We start from the raw sequence: 14,832 nt of genomic DNA, 5'->3' as shown, positions 1-14,832 counted from the left end.
TCATGTTTCCCATCCATGCACGCTTCCTTTTTCTGGGCTGTGGGTGTCCTTTGGGTTACGTAATAAACATGCAGAAACCTACCAATATTGTTGAATCAAGATAGGCCTTCTTACACAAGGCAATGAGAAGCTGTCATTTCAGACAGCAGATTCCAGTGGGGTGCAGCATTTTCCCAAGTTCCATCTGTGTGACAAATGTCATTCTAAAATAAGTTCTAGGATGGAGAGGGGGATGGACCAGTTGGCCCAACAATAACTGCAAAAAAAAAAAAAAACCCCCAAGAAGTGTGGTATGGTTCTGTCTCTATTGGATCAAGAAGCCTCAGTTAGGGTATATAATGTCAATCCTGAAAGAAAGAAAACCATGTGAGTAGGTTAAAAACTGTGTACATTCAGCATTAGTTTAATAGCAAAAGCAATGAAGTAGGAGCAATTTTTGGGAAGGGCTGCAGTTCAGTGATAGAGCATTGGCTTTGTAAGAAGAAGATCCAAAGTTCAATCTCCAGAGAGGGCTGGGAATGTCCCCTCTCTTAAATGCTGGAGAGCCACTGCCAGTCCGTGCAGACAGTATTGAGCCAGATGAATCTCACTCAGGAGAAGACACCTTCCTATGCTCCTATGACAGTTGTTTTAAATTGTTTTTAATATTGTGTTTTAAAGTTGTAACCTGCCCTGGGACCTTAGAGTGAAGGGCAGGAAACAAACAAACAAAAAAACATTGGGCCCCCTTAGTAAATGGCTTAGAAGGCATTATTTTAGCTCACTTGATTTTGGATGGTCTAAGTTCACCTTCCTCATCCTGCTGCCATTCATGTGTTTTGGACTCCAGGCAATGCAAGGCAGCATGGCCAAGGATGTGGGATAATGGGAAATGTAGTCAAAAATCTTCTGAAGGCCACCAGGTGAGGGGAGTCTGCTATGAGCGTTATCTTTGTGTTGTCCTCCATGCCCTTGGAGAACGTGTTGGTAAGCTTGCCATATGGTCAGTTCAAATAAGAAATGTGGCTTTCTCCCACCTTCCCTGGAGTCCATCTCATGAAGAACATTGTACAAAAAAATATTTGCTCCAGATGGACTGTGTGTGGACACATTCTGCAGTGGCCAACAGTGTCCCCACCACCATCCTGCCATCTCAACAGCTGCCAAAAGTTTCTACCACCCTGCCATTATGAAAATGGCTGCTAGTCACAATGGACTATATCAATGCAGTTTGATATGCAAGATTGCGTTGGGGGAATAAACTGTCAGAACCAGTTCGTATCAACCAGCCTACAGGTACACCCCCAAATCCAATCAGCAACATATTCAAAGCCAAGCAGTCAACTGCTGGGATATTAACAAATGGTCCCACTCTGTGCCAACAGACTCACTCTGTGGCTTTTGAGTAACTTAACACCTTTCGCCCCCACTCTCAAACAAATTTGTGCTCTCACTCCAAGTGGTTTGAATGGTTGCCAACACCCACCCAGAGCAAGAAACCCCCACCCCTTATCCAGTCAAAACAGAGCAAAACATGCACATAAAAAGGAGGGGGGGTGTCAGTGAGGATGGCTCTGGCCAGCGGCCACCTGTGATTTGCTGTGGACCACTGTGGGAAAATTATGCAAAGCTGTCCCAAGTCTGCAGTGGCGTAGCGTGGGGGGGTGCAGGGGGGGTTGGCCGCACCGGGCACAACATCTGGGGGTTAGGGGGCGCAAATCCACGGGTTTGGGGGCGCAAATTACTTGCCTTGCCCCGGGTGCTGACAACCCACGCTACGCCACTGCAAGTCTGTACTGACTTCTACTGAGATACCTTGAAGAAGCTCCCAATTTGAGAAGCACCAGTGGGTCAAGATAGCAGTGAGGTTACCCTAGGCCTGTGTTATACAACCACCTTAAATGTTTGCTGCATGCTTTTCATGCTGCATGGGCTAAAAGAGATTGAATGCTTTAATCCCCACCTTAGTTTGTGTCTGATGAGTTGCAAAGTAAACACAGGTTACCCAACCGGAGATGGGTGTGGGCTTGTGTGTGTCATTGACTCAGAGATTCCTGAATCTAGTCCCTGGCCCCGCCCTCTCTGCTACACCTCCCTTAAAGCTATGGATGCAATTGGCATAAAGAGAAAGCTACACCTCGCATGAGCAATGCAGCAAATCATAGAGTTGGAAGGGTTATATAGTCCAGTGTTCTGCAACACAGGAATATTTTGCCCAACATGGGGCTCAACTCCACAACCCTGAGATTAAGAGTGTCATGTTCTACCAACTAAGCTATACTGACACAACATAGATGTGTCTTAGAAATAGTTCCAAACAACTATATATATATATATATATATATATATATATATATATATATAAATTATGTGAGAGGGTCAAGTTCAGGCAGAGGATTCTATTGAACTGGATTATGCCCCTTGGGCAAATGTAACCAGAAAACTAGAAACTTATCCATTATTTCACCATTTTTTCTTTATATCCTCAACAAGCATAACTGTTTGTTACCTCCTCTCTCCAAGTAACAAATTGGGCATTGTGGATGTTTATTGCTGAGGATGCTGCTCAAATGTTCCTTTTAGGGCCCAAAACATTTACTCTTTCATTTTTAACCAGGACTGTATGGGGAAGGGCAATTTTAGAGTTTTCAGAATGACTAGAAGCACACTTGGGGGGGAGGAATCAGGCATTTAGGTAATAGTGACAGTTCAGTGGCTTTGTGTGGACACTGAGTGGGGGGGGGGGGCGAATACAGGACTGAGGAGAACCCAATACACAATGAACAGCTGTTTGCAAACAAAATAGGAAATAGTGAAAGAGTAGATGTGAATCCCACTTTCCTAACAAGGTCGATTAGCATTTTCTACTGGTGTTGTGCAACGTCTATGGCTGGATCACAAACCAATTCGGGCTGATTTGAGTTGACCCAAGATTTGGTCAGAGTGGATTGAAGAAGCTCCGGGTTGGATCCTTTCTGTCATGAAAAAGCTAAAGCATTGTATCAGCTTTTGCAGCTGTGAAAGGAATGGACTGATGCATCTGAGTTTCAGTCACTTCCTTCTCCCCCACTCAACTACATATTTAATCGGTTGAAAAATGTGCCAGGCCCCCTATCTAGCTCAGGACCCAGATCTGGGTTGGGCCTGGACCATCCCAAATCAGATCAGGTCCCAAATAGGATCAGAGGGCCATGCACAGCCCTATCCTCTTAGTTTCAATAATTTTGAAATAATTTTGGCAATGACAGTGTGGGGTAAAAATAACTTGTTTTTTCTTGCTTCAGAGGGTAGGACTAGAATGAGTGGAATGGAAAAGAAAAGGGACTAGATTTTGGGTGCACTTCAGTAGAAACAGCACACACACACACACACACACACACAAAGAAACAGTCATGTAAAAATATGTAATAACCAGTATTTTCATTGGAGTTTCTTCCCGCTAAATAGTGCCATTTACCACTCCTATAGATACTATTGATAAAAACTCAGCCACCCTTGCAGTTACTTCCAGGTTAATGTCAGACAGATAGAATGTGATATTTTCTTTGTGCCGTGATGTTAGACTACCCAAAAAAGGGGATAGCACATGTTTGCGTAGCTGGTTGTACAATAGACCATAGAAAAGAATATGTTCTACTGTGGCCGGCGCATTCAAATAACATTCGCAATATCTATAATTTCTGGGGATGTTTAAATATCTGATGTTGGGCTGTCCTGTGTTGCACATATTTAAGCAGAGGCTGATTGGCTATCAGTCAGGGATGCTATCGTGGCAAGATTCCTACACAGGCAAGCGGTTGGACAGGATGACTTCCAAGGTCCCTACTCTAAAAAAAATAATTCCATGATTCTAAATAAATGTGTCCTGTCTTCTGTGTTCAGGGTTTATGCATAAAACTGGAATGTGAGGAATAGTAAGTGAAATAGGGTCCTACCAAATGGTCATACTAATGAACCTAGAGCACAATGCACACTCACTTATTTATTTATATCTGAAAGAGATATGCCCACACTTTTAATGACAATCACCATTCCTAGTGAAACTATCAAAGTCATTGTGGCAGGGGGTGGAGCTAAGGATACTCAAACAGCTAGCAAAGGTGCAGGTCCTCCCTGACCCTTCAACAGACTCTATTTTCGATTTATTTTATTGAACCAGGAAATAGTAGACATGTAGGCTGTACTGTATGTATTTACCAGTATGTGGATTGATTCAACTGAAGACCATTTTTCCTTTTTGGGGTCTGTTTACACTCTTCTCTGAGAGCATTCACTGATCTCATGCCCCGAACCCCCTCTTTGTTTGACTTCTCCCATGATGAGATATGAAACTAAAGTGACAGCAGTTGCCCATTGTTCCTGACAGTTTTCTTTGTCAGTCTCCAGAAGGCTTTGTCGTGTTTTCCTGACTCAAGGTGGCTTAGTTTGCAAAGCCGCATGTTAACTGAGGTTGTTTCCAGACAACCTGTTTACTTAGTGCTCATTCTGATCTGCTTACGGGGAGATTAGACAATATTGGTCGTTTATTGAGCATTAATTATGATTTGTTTATGGGGAGACTAGACAACATTGCATCAAGGAAATGTTATCACACACTTTCCAGAGCATTTATTTTCCCAACCTTTATCTTACTGCAAAAAGGCAGGTTTCCGAGGCAAGTTTTTTGTGCAAGAGTTCCAAATAAATTTTAACCACACAACCAGAATTTGCCAGTATTTGATTGAATCCCACCTGAAAATAGGGACAATGTGGAAGCGCCCCGAGGTTGTATGGCTCTGCATTAAGTGGAACTGGACAAATGCAAGCCACAGTGATGTTCTTCTGTACTGTCTCTTGCACAGCTTATTTTTACTTCTCTGCATCTTGCACAAGAGACTTTTTACTTTAAAAACCAGCAAAAGATTCTTATGGTATCTTTTAAAGACTAAGAGCCCATTTTGGCAGTTGCAGCTCCTTGTTGATTCTGCTTTCAGTAGAGTTTGGGCCTTTTTATTTCTAAAGGGATTGTCATCATCATAGTTTATTTGTATGCCACTTTTCCATGATAAATCGTGCTCAAAGCAGCTAATAACACCAACAACATTATAATAAGAGAATGCACTAACAAGTACAGTTATATGAACAACAGACTAAGGAAAATTCCAATCAATCTACAATAAAATTAAACAATCCACTGATCATTCATCATCAGGTCTACCAATAAAAATACAAGAGCGTAATGCAGATAACAGCAAAAATAATACATCTCTGAAGCTAAATCTTGACCCCAACAATAACTCCTAAATAATATCCCTGTCGGGGTCTGCACACGCCATACTTTTGGAGCACATTCCTCACCCCAAGAACCCTGGAAACTAGTTCACTCCTCCCAGGTAACTCCTAACAATTCCCGGCATCCTTAACAAACTACAGTTCCCAGGATTCTTTTTTGTAAGGGCTGCTTTAAATTTATGGTGTGTATGGAACCCAAATCTCTAAGCACCAGGAGCAGCAGAGGCAGCCTTCAGTGCTGAACTTGGTCAGGGCTCTCCCTTCCTGGATCAGATGGAAAAGGTCCAACTTAAGAGCAGGGATCAGTTCTTTCAGGACTTCTAGGGAAATGGTCTTTGTAGCTGGAGTCAGCCAGGACCACAGCTTCCTGTATAAGACTGAAGCCAGTTCTGTGGTGCCCTCATATCAAGTGGACAAACCTGTTGGAATCTGAAATTTGAGGTTGCACTAGCAGAGCAAAGATTGACAGGGACTCTTGCTTCTTTTCAGTCCCTGCAGGAATTTGGCAGTTCTTACTGCTTTGGGCAAGGATGGCATGAGGATCTGTGGACTGTCAACGATCTTGGAGGCGTAGACCTTGGCCAAATATACCAAACCCTGGAGAAAGCCAGCTGAGTTCTGTCATGTTATTCAAGTTGGTTTTTGCAACTGACTCACATGCTGAACAGACATGCCCATACGGGTGTCAGTACGGGTATCATAGCTTTTGGTTCACAGGAGTGCTCTGTCTCTCCAATGTTCAGCCTCCTTCTCATTCCAGGCCAGCTGCTTGGCACAGGTCTTGCTCATGAGGATTTGTCCAGAGAGCTTAATGCTGTAAATGATTTAAAGGAAAGGGTGCATTTAGCCTAGCAAAGGGAATAGGGGTAGACAGACTCCCAAAGACTTCTTTGGAGTTCAGTTCCTCTCCAATATGGGAGTCATTTTCTTCCACCTATTTTCCTCCCCACCTCCAGTTTCAAATGCATTTTTGTCTCCTTTTTAACCCCTTGGTGGAAGACGCTGGAGGGGATTTCGAGTCAAAAAATGATGGGAGGTGAAAGGGTTAATCATAGGGTTGCCATATTTCAAAAAGTAGAATTCCTGACACCCGCAAATCCGGACGTATGGCAAGCCTAGTTAAGCATTCACTACCAGCTTAGGGCTGCCATATTTCAAAAAGTGAAGTTGAGCCTTTTTTGGCCAAAGTTATTTTGGCTATGTCTGGGAAATTCAAGACGAATGGCAACCCTATACTAACTGTTTCACAAAGTGAGTTGCATATATTTAGTCCTTAAAACCACCTTAATTCTGTACTTATCTCTTTGTTGTTATTTTACTGGCCATTCCTTAAGTACCAGATGAGCTGAAGCAGATGACATGTTTGCCGAGCATTCAACCCCATTTGTTTGCAGAGAGATTAAATTATTTTGGCTATTTAATGAACATTCCTTTCCTTGATTGCAGGGAGGTTGCATGATGTTGCATCAAAGCAAGTGGTATCCCACACCTTTGAGTGCACTTTCCCATTGCTTTTCTTATTACAAAAAGTCCGATCTTCTGGGAAAGTGAGTTTGTTGTGCAAGACCTCCCAATCCACTATTAATGCACAACTTGAATTTGCCAGTATGTGATTGAATTGTGGTAGTCTGGAAGCACCCTTGCTGTTTGCATAGGGACATTTTCTGCACAGGGACATTTCTGCACCAGATCATTTCTGGGCATCTTGGTTTTTTGTTTTTGAAAGGTTTGTATAGATGCAGTTTTTTCAGCAAACAACTTTCTACTAGAAGGATATAGATGCAATTCATCTCACACACCCTTAAAATCTGGATACAACGCTGCATCAAAGTTTCTTAAGGCACCTGGTCTCCAGGTGAGGGCATTGAATGAAAGATGCGGACAGGTTGGTGGATACTGCAGCTGCCTGGTTTTCCCACGGCACCCTAAACCTGCCTTTGGCAAGCTGTTGCAACATAGGAAAGGCAGACGAGCCACCTGAATAGAGTCTGTGTGGGCAGAGACTGCACTGCTGTATAGGTAAAGAGAGCAGCTCACAGAGAACCTTTTTGTGAGTTTGTGAAAACCTTGGAGCCTCTAGATTGCACAGGCATGAGATAAGAAACACGGGCTGTACATGGTACATATAATTCTCATGCATTATGATACAAGGCCAGTGCAATTTAGTAAGCAAAGAATGAAACTGATTTAGAAGATGTAGACTGTACAGCAGACTATTCCTAGGTAAGTGTGCACAGGATTCTAACCATGTGGCACAATCCTATTCATGGTTACTCAGTCATAAATGCCATTCCATTCAGTGGTCCTTACTCCCTAATAAGCATTTTAAGAATTTGATCAATAACATAAACATAACACTTGGGGAATATATGGGACAGGTTCTCATGTAGTGACCAACACAACAGGAATTAAACTAGTCATGTGACTGGTGCAATATTACCTCATATGTACCATTTGGTGTACCTTGGATGTGATCCAACTGCGACAAACAGACATCCAAATTATAATTTGCCACCTTTTCAGAAAAGGTTCTAAAAATGGATGGAAGAAGTGATGAGCTGCAGTTTGGAGATGCGTTGAAAACATCACACCAACTGGTTTATTGCCATCAGCTTGGGTTGACTTCCTTCTCTCATGCAGTCGATTTAGAGGAAACCTTCTTTATGAAGATGTGTTGAATCAATGTTATGATGAGGTTATTTGTAGCAGGCAGGAACCTCACCCAGACTGCTAACTTCAAGGTTAACCTGATTATCTGCTCCCTTTTTAAAGCTTAATTTGGCCATCTAGAAAGGAAGCCAGGCAAAAGAGTCATAGACTTTGGGTGTCAGTAACCTCTAATATCATGACAGCCCAGACAACCAAGTATCTGAAGAATTTCAGCTTCAAGCAAGTGAGTAAGGCAAAAATAAATAGAAACAGGTATCACCTTGAGAAGCATATGCCCAGTTTTTCTTCTTGCAATAGCGAGAAATGTGTGCTGCAATTTCTACACAAATGTCCATTGCTAGGAAAAGTGGCTAGAAGCTGTCTCAGCCTTTGGTTAAACACTGTGTGTATGTATACCTTTGCTGACTTAATCCTTTCTTGGAGGGGTAGGGAACTATTATATTCATCCACACTTATGTTATCCCTGCTCTTCCTGAGTGCTTTTGCCTGGCTGTCCTTGAACAGTGATAAGGCCTCTTGTTTGTCTGCCTGGAGAAGTGTGTTTGTGTGGAAAACTCTGACTTCGGCATGGTTGAAGTGTTTCTTGTTATATAATCACATCTATTGTGCTGTCCACTTTGCCTCCCACCCAGGGCCAAATTTACATATAAGCTAAACAAGCTATAGCTTAGGGCCCCATTCTCTTGGGGGCCCCCAAAAAAATTTAAAGAGAAAAAAACCTGTATGTACATTTCCAAAATATAAGAAAAAAAACAAATAAAATAAAACCTACACAGCAACAGTGTTTTGTGTTCTGTAGGCTCCTAAGATGTAAGTAATGGGCCCCGCTTGCTAGCCTGCTCCCTAAAATATCACTGGTTTCCTCACTTCTGTATGTAGGGTGCCTACATTCTGCATGTGCAAATGGCTTTAGATACCTATTAGGTCCATAAATTACCATATATTCAACACAAAAAACAGCGACAATTTATTGTTGACAAAGGACAACTGGACATATAAAGGGTCCCATTACCTTCAGTAGCTTAGGGCCTCATCAAGCCTAAATCCAGCCCTGCTTCTTGCTCTCACCCTGTCTACTGCTGCCATGTGGCCCCAGGGAATGTGGCACTCTGGCTGATAATGAAATTATCTTTCCACTCTCCCTCTCTGTCTTTCTAAGGCTGAATCAGCAATAAAATGTAATTGAAAGGGTTGGGTGTGGGCATTTCTCTCCATATGGCAATCCATCCTGCTTTGTGGCTGATGGTGCATATTCTGCACGTTGCACCTTCCTCTCTGCTTTACTTTAACACATTCACTTTCTCGGTAGCAAAGTGCTGCAGAGCAGCCCTTTAAGCAGAGGTGGGGTTTATAGAAGCGGAGTGTCGCTGCTGATCATACCTGTTAATTCATAATGTTCAGCTGAGAACCTTATTAAAGTAAATTACAGGTTGTGGTGCTCATTACTAGAAAGAACAGCTCAGAGAGGTGTGGTCCCAAGGCAAGCGCTTAAGGATGGAAGCTAGGATGTCCCCAAGTTCTATTCTCAGCTCTGACACCAATTCCGTCATCAGGTTTCCTCCCCTGTCAGCTTTGCAAGGGGAATAGTTACAATTAACATAATGTTTAGGAAGGATGTCTGTGCCCACAGAAGAGATCAGATACTTCAAATAGTTTCTCTTTCCAACAGGACTGGCTCCAGCGGCTATTACCATCAGGTATTTGCTGAGACTTAAGGACTCCAGAAATGCTTTTGTTTAAACATGACAGGGACCTCACAATAAACATTGCGTGGCGAGTTCCCGCCCCCCACCAGGATAAATAAAGACACGAGACACCATAATTAAGGTTAATTGGGCGAATTAGGCCACAACTTTATTGAATTCAGGAATGAGAGGCATTGGCTTAGGCATTGGTTCTATCGACTATCCGGCTCCAGCCCATTTGCTGGAGACACGGGGAAGGGTTAACCTTATATCAGGGGAGACTCCTGCGAGGCACGTCGGCTAGGAGCTCCCCCGGGTCACCGCTCTGGGGCGTGCCTTTGGCCCACACCTCCATAGGCTTCGGACAGGGCCACGCCCCCCGGAGTCCTTTAACGGACCACCCTTCGCTCACTGGGGGGAGGTGATGGCGTTCCTCCCCCCCCACATCCTCTTAACCCCTTCTTACCAATGCCTACCGCCAATGCCGAAAAGTTGTGACGAGTTGCTACGAGGTAGGCGAAAAACCAAAAGGCTACAAATTGCCAATTGGGAAAAATTCCTACCATGCCCCTTGCGGCGACAGACCGAAGTCCATAGCAAAGTCAAAGACCTACCTAAAGCATACCTAAAGGGAGGGAGGGTGGGAAAACGTAAGGGCTAGCCGGCGAAAAGAGGGCAAGCCCCCTCTGCACCGGCCCTAAATAGGGCAGACCTGGCCGGGATTCCCCTGTTCTCGCGGGGGCTGAAACCAGCCCCCGCTCACGTGGGGGTGGGCGTGAAGCCCGCAACCCCACCTCCTGGGCAGGCCGGAAGTGGCTTTGCATATATACTCTGTTTCCTCCAGATTGGGGGTATACCAAAACCTTGGAGTCATGGGCATTCAAATCATCATCATAAAATTCATAACCACTTAATTGTCAGAAGCCTCAGTTTACAAAATATTAAGGAGAAAATTATAATTATTATAATTGTTATTTTTTTCAGTATGTATCCTGCCTTTCATCCCAAAGGATCACAAAAACCTTTTAATGAAACATGATTCTTTATTATTTCCTTTTTTTAAAAAAGGCTGGATATTTCAGTGATTTTGCAAATGCAACATGACAGCAGCAATAGCGTTGACAGTATCAACACTGCACATTTTTTGTTTTGTTGTCTTCGTTATTTGTTAATTCTGTGGTTTTATTTCTTTTCTCTTTAGTGATCATTTGTTCATGTGGCATTTTTGTAACCCACCTTGGGCTCATTTGGTGAAGGGCAGACTATAAATTGTTTATCTCTGTTAGGAAGTGACGTTTTGGTGGACTGCAGTTCCCATAATACAGCTGCATGCACAAAAATTGAGTAAACATCAGATCAGGAAGCTAGACGGAGGGCAGACTAGAGGTAGCAAAGGGCCTTCCTACAAAGGAATAAAAGGAAGTGTTTTGCTTTCAGATTGCATTTCTTAACTGGTCTTCAGCAAAAGATTCTAGGGCAACGCACAAAAAGTATTCATGCAACAGATGAATACAATTTCCAAAAAGAAGATAAAGGCAAACTAAAAATGTAAAACGGGAACAGAGAAGGTAGTTCTAACTGAAATATAATCCAGAGCCCCATTGACTTAAAATAGGACTTGCAGTGCAACTCTATACATCTCTATTCAGAATTAAGTCCTGCTAAGCTCAGGTGGCGCTGTGGGTTAAAGCCTCAGCGCCTAGGACTTGCCGATCGAAAGGTCGGCGGTTCGAATCCCTGCGGCGGGGTGCGCTCCCACTGCTCGGTCCCAGCGCCTGCCAACCTAGCAGTTCAAAAGCACCTCCGGGTGCAAGTAGATAAATAGGGACCGCTTACCAGCGGGAAGGTAAACGGCGTTTCCGTGTGTGGCTCTGGCTCGCCAGAGCAGCGATGTCACGTTGGCCACGTGACCCGGAAGTGTCTCCGGACAGCGCTGGCCCCTGGCCTCTTAAGTGAGATGGGCTCACAACCCCAGAGTCTGTCAAGACTGGCCCGTACGGGCAGGGGTACCTTTACCTTTACCTTTTTAAGCTCAGTGAAGTGTATACAGAATTGCAACTTTGCTTATTTTTGAGTAGACATGTATAGGACTGTGCTCTTAATATGTTATACAGGTTTGATTAAGTTTGCCTTCACACCTACCCTGTATGGTTAGTCACTATTACTATAGTTGGAAAATGGAAACTGAGAGGGAGAATGTAGTTGACCTGAACTGTGGTTCATGAGCTATTTAAAATGATATGTGTGTCTCGTGTGGAAAGGACATGGATTTAGGAAATAGCATACCATCTTGTGTCAATCAGTGATGGCTACATGGACATCTGTTGCACAGCACATACTACAGAGGTGTAATTGGAAGGTCTCAAAAGTTGTGGCTACGCAGTAACATGGTCCCAAACAATGACACAAGAGACCTGCATTGCCCTCAGCACCCATCAACACATGATTTTCATGCCTTTTCCTATGTGAAATGCTTCCATGAAATTAATGTGTAATGGCTGAAGCAGTCCTCAATGTATTCAACCACTGAATTACTCTGTTAGCAGTATGTTGGGAGGATATATTATATAAGAATTTAATATATTAGATAACCAAGTAAAGGCTCCTCCACATCCCAGTGGTAATTTGCTGTCCCTTCAGAACTATTATGGGTTGGGAATGGCAACTTGGAGCTTCCAGTGGCAACTATGTTTTGTGGTGGTCCCCTGTCTTTGGAATGCTGTTTCTTAAGAGGCCAATCTTATAAGCCTTTTTTAAAGGGGGTGCAGGCTACTTGGAAGCTGTGTGGTGCATTGACTGAGTTGACTTGAAGGTTGACTTGACATTAGCCTGCTGCCACCACTGTTATTAAGGAATTTGATGTTGCTGGTTTTAAAGTGTATTGTTCCAATGTCTTTTAATAGAAGTGCAGTTTTGAATCAATTAATCTTTCAACATGTTTATTTGGAAGTTCTGCAGATTTTGATGGGATTTATTCCTGAATATGTGTGCGTAGCCTTAAAAAATTATAATGGATTAAAACTATACCCCAAGTAATCTGGCAGCATTTTAAAAAAAGGAGTACTCTTAGTAAATATTATTGGGAAAACTTAATATTGAAAGTGGAATTTTGTGTTCACTTTCACAGATGAGGGAACCTATTCTGCTCATATGTGGCAATCGTCCACAAACATAAAGTATGATTCTTGTTTTAGATGTTTTCTTACATACAAATATTTGGAGGGAAATCAACTGATTTAATCAACTAAGTGGCTAAAACTCATACCAATCCAATTGGTTAAAATCTTACAGCTCTTTTATCTGTTTCCATATCTCTTGTGATATTAGCCAATGTCCCAGCTGGGACCCATAAGTCAGATAATAAAATGCAAAAGCAAACACCTTTCTAGCACTAACAGAGCAATAATGTGATAGTTTGATGTACCTGAATGGAGGAGCCAAGTTGTGCCCTAGGGCTGTCCCTACATTTAGGCACAGAAGAGTGACCTGCCTTGAGGACTAGATTTGGGGTGACATTAAAAGACAGCCATTTGTCAATGATTGCTACCTTGTTTATTATCTTCTTGCCACCCTCTCAGTTTTCTGCCCCAGGCACCAAAACGTCTCAACCATCTGCATTCTGCACTCTCTGAATTGTTTCCTGTTCCTGACTTTATCCCTCTCTTACCTTGCCTGCTGCCACAGTGGCATGAGGAAGAGCCACTGCAGCTATTTGTCTTGTCTAACCTGGGGCTGGTGCCCAGTGGATGATGCTCTGTTTGCCCAACGAGTGGGCTGTGCAGGAACATTTCTACTGGTAATTATGAAGGGCGCAGGTGTCACCACATGCATACTTTCCTAATTCTTTCCATTCCGCATTGCCGTTCTTAGGAAAGAATGAAGCAGCCAGGCAAAGAAAAACCCAACAGTTTCATGCAAAGCCTCACCCTGTACCTCCTACTGTGTACTCTATTAAATTCACTGAATGGAGAATTCACTTGTCTGAGAAGAATTCACTTCCTGTGCTTGGTGTTTGTTGCAAAGGCACCAGACAAAAGGCACTGCGGGTGCTGGCTGCAAAGCTGAAAGCAGTGATATTCTCAAGCAACACTGGGGACTTATTGTCCCTCTGTGGCCTGTGCCTGAATGATAAAGTAACCCAAGGCGCTTGTGTATTGAAAACAGACTCCCTGCCCATGGGGGTGTGCAGCAGCAGGGATGGTGTGGCTACACATTGCTTGCACTCTGGCACCACAGTCCCATCCCTTCTCCTGCCAAAGCCTGTCAGCCAAAGGCCACCATTTGAGGCCCACTGAGAGCAGAACCTGGCCCATCTGCTAAATCAGCCCTCTGCTTTCTATGCTAGAACTTGAATGGGGGAAATCAATGAGAAAGTATTTTTTACCAGATTTTCAGTAGAGTCCTTGTCTTCATACTTAAAAAAAGAAGAAAAAGTGGGGTGTTCTGGAGCTTGGCTCTCAGGACTCCTTTTTCTGTCACTTTTTGTGCATACATGAGACCCAGCACAGAATATAGTAAAACAAGAGTATTTTATTTCAACAGAAGGTACCTTGGTGAGAATCCTCATTCACAAAGTTGTGTGTGTATGAATGTGAATGAACCTGTGACTCTAAATATTGTTGGGCTGGAACTCCCATCATCCATGACTATTCCGCATGCTGGCTGAGGCAGATGGGAGTTGGAGTCCTACAACATCCAGAGGTCCACAGATCCCTGCACTAAGTGACCTTGAGGAAGCCACTACCTCTCATCCTAACCTCCCTCACAAGAGTTGCTCAATGAGTTAACTTAAGCTGCTTCAAGGAAAAGGTAAATGCTAACATGATACCTGAGAACAGCAACAACATATGAAAACAGCACCATTTATGAATGATAGAAGTCATACATGCATATTTAGAGATTGTGGCTACCTTCAGTAATATACATGGGTGGACTGCCAATAGTATGCAAGCATTAGTCACAATTTATACCAGTGCAAGCCATTCATAGGTGACTGTTGAATTTGAACCATTATATATTTTAGGAATGTAGCTGAGAATATGCTTTTTAAAGTGTATTTTTAAAGATGACATTTTTAAAATGTCATTTTTTATTTGCATAGCACTTTTATTATCTTACTGTATGTATTCTTGCTGGCATAGATATGCCAGCAACACATTTGCAAGCACATGTAATCTATCTATCTATTCTATGGAGTGCTCACTTGATGGCAGCTCTAGGTTTACAT

General features: G+C 43.0%; 1 protein-coding gene across 3 annotated transcripts in view; it reads left to right on the top strand.

The window, feature by feature from the left end:
- LOC310847556 (uncharacterized protein C6orf132 homolog) overlaps positions 1–14,832 on the top strand; it is a 45,117-nt gene that overhangs the window by 4,041 nt on the left and 26,244 nt on the right. The window lies entirely within an intron of this gene.

This window comes from Podarcis gaigeae, assembly GCF_964106915.1.
Source record: "Podarcis gaigeae genome assembly, chromosome: 6".
NCBI lineage: Eukaryota > Metazoa > Chordata > Lepidosauria > Squamata > Lacertidae > Podarcis > Podarcis gaigeae.
The sequence above is the reverse complement of the archived record's forward strand: the minus strand, read 5'-3'. Positions and strand labels throughout refer to the sequence as shown.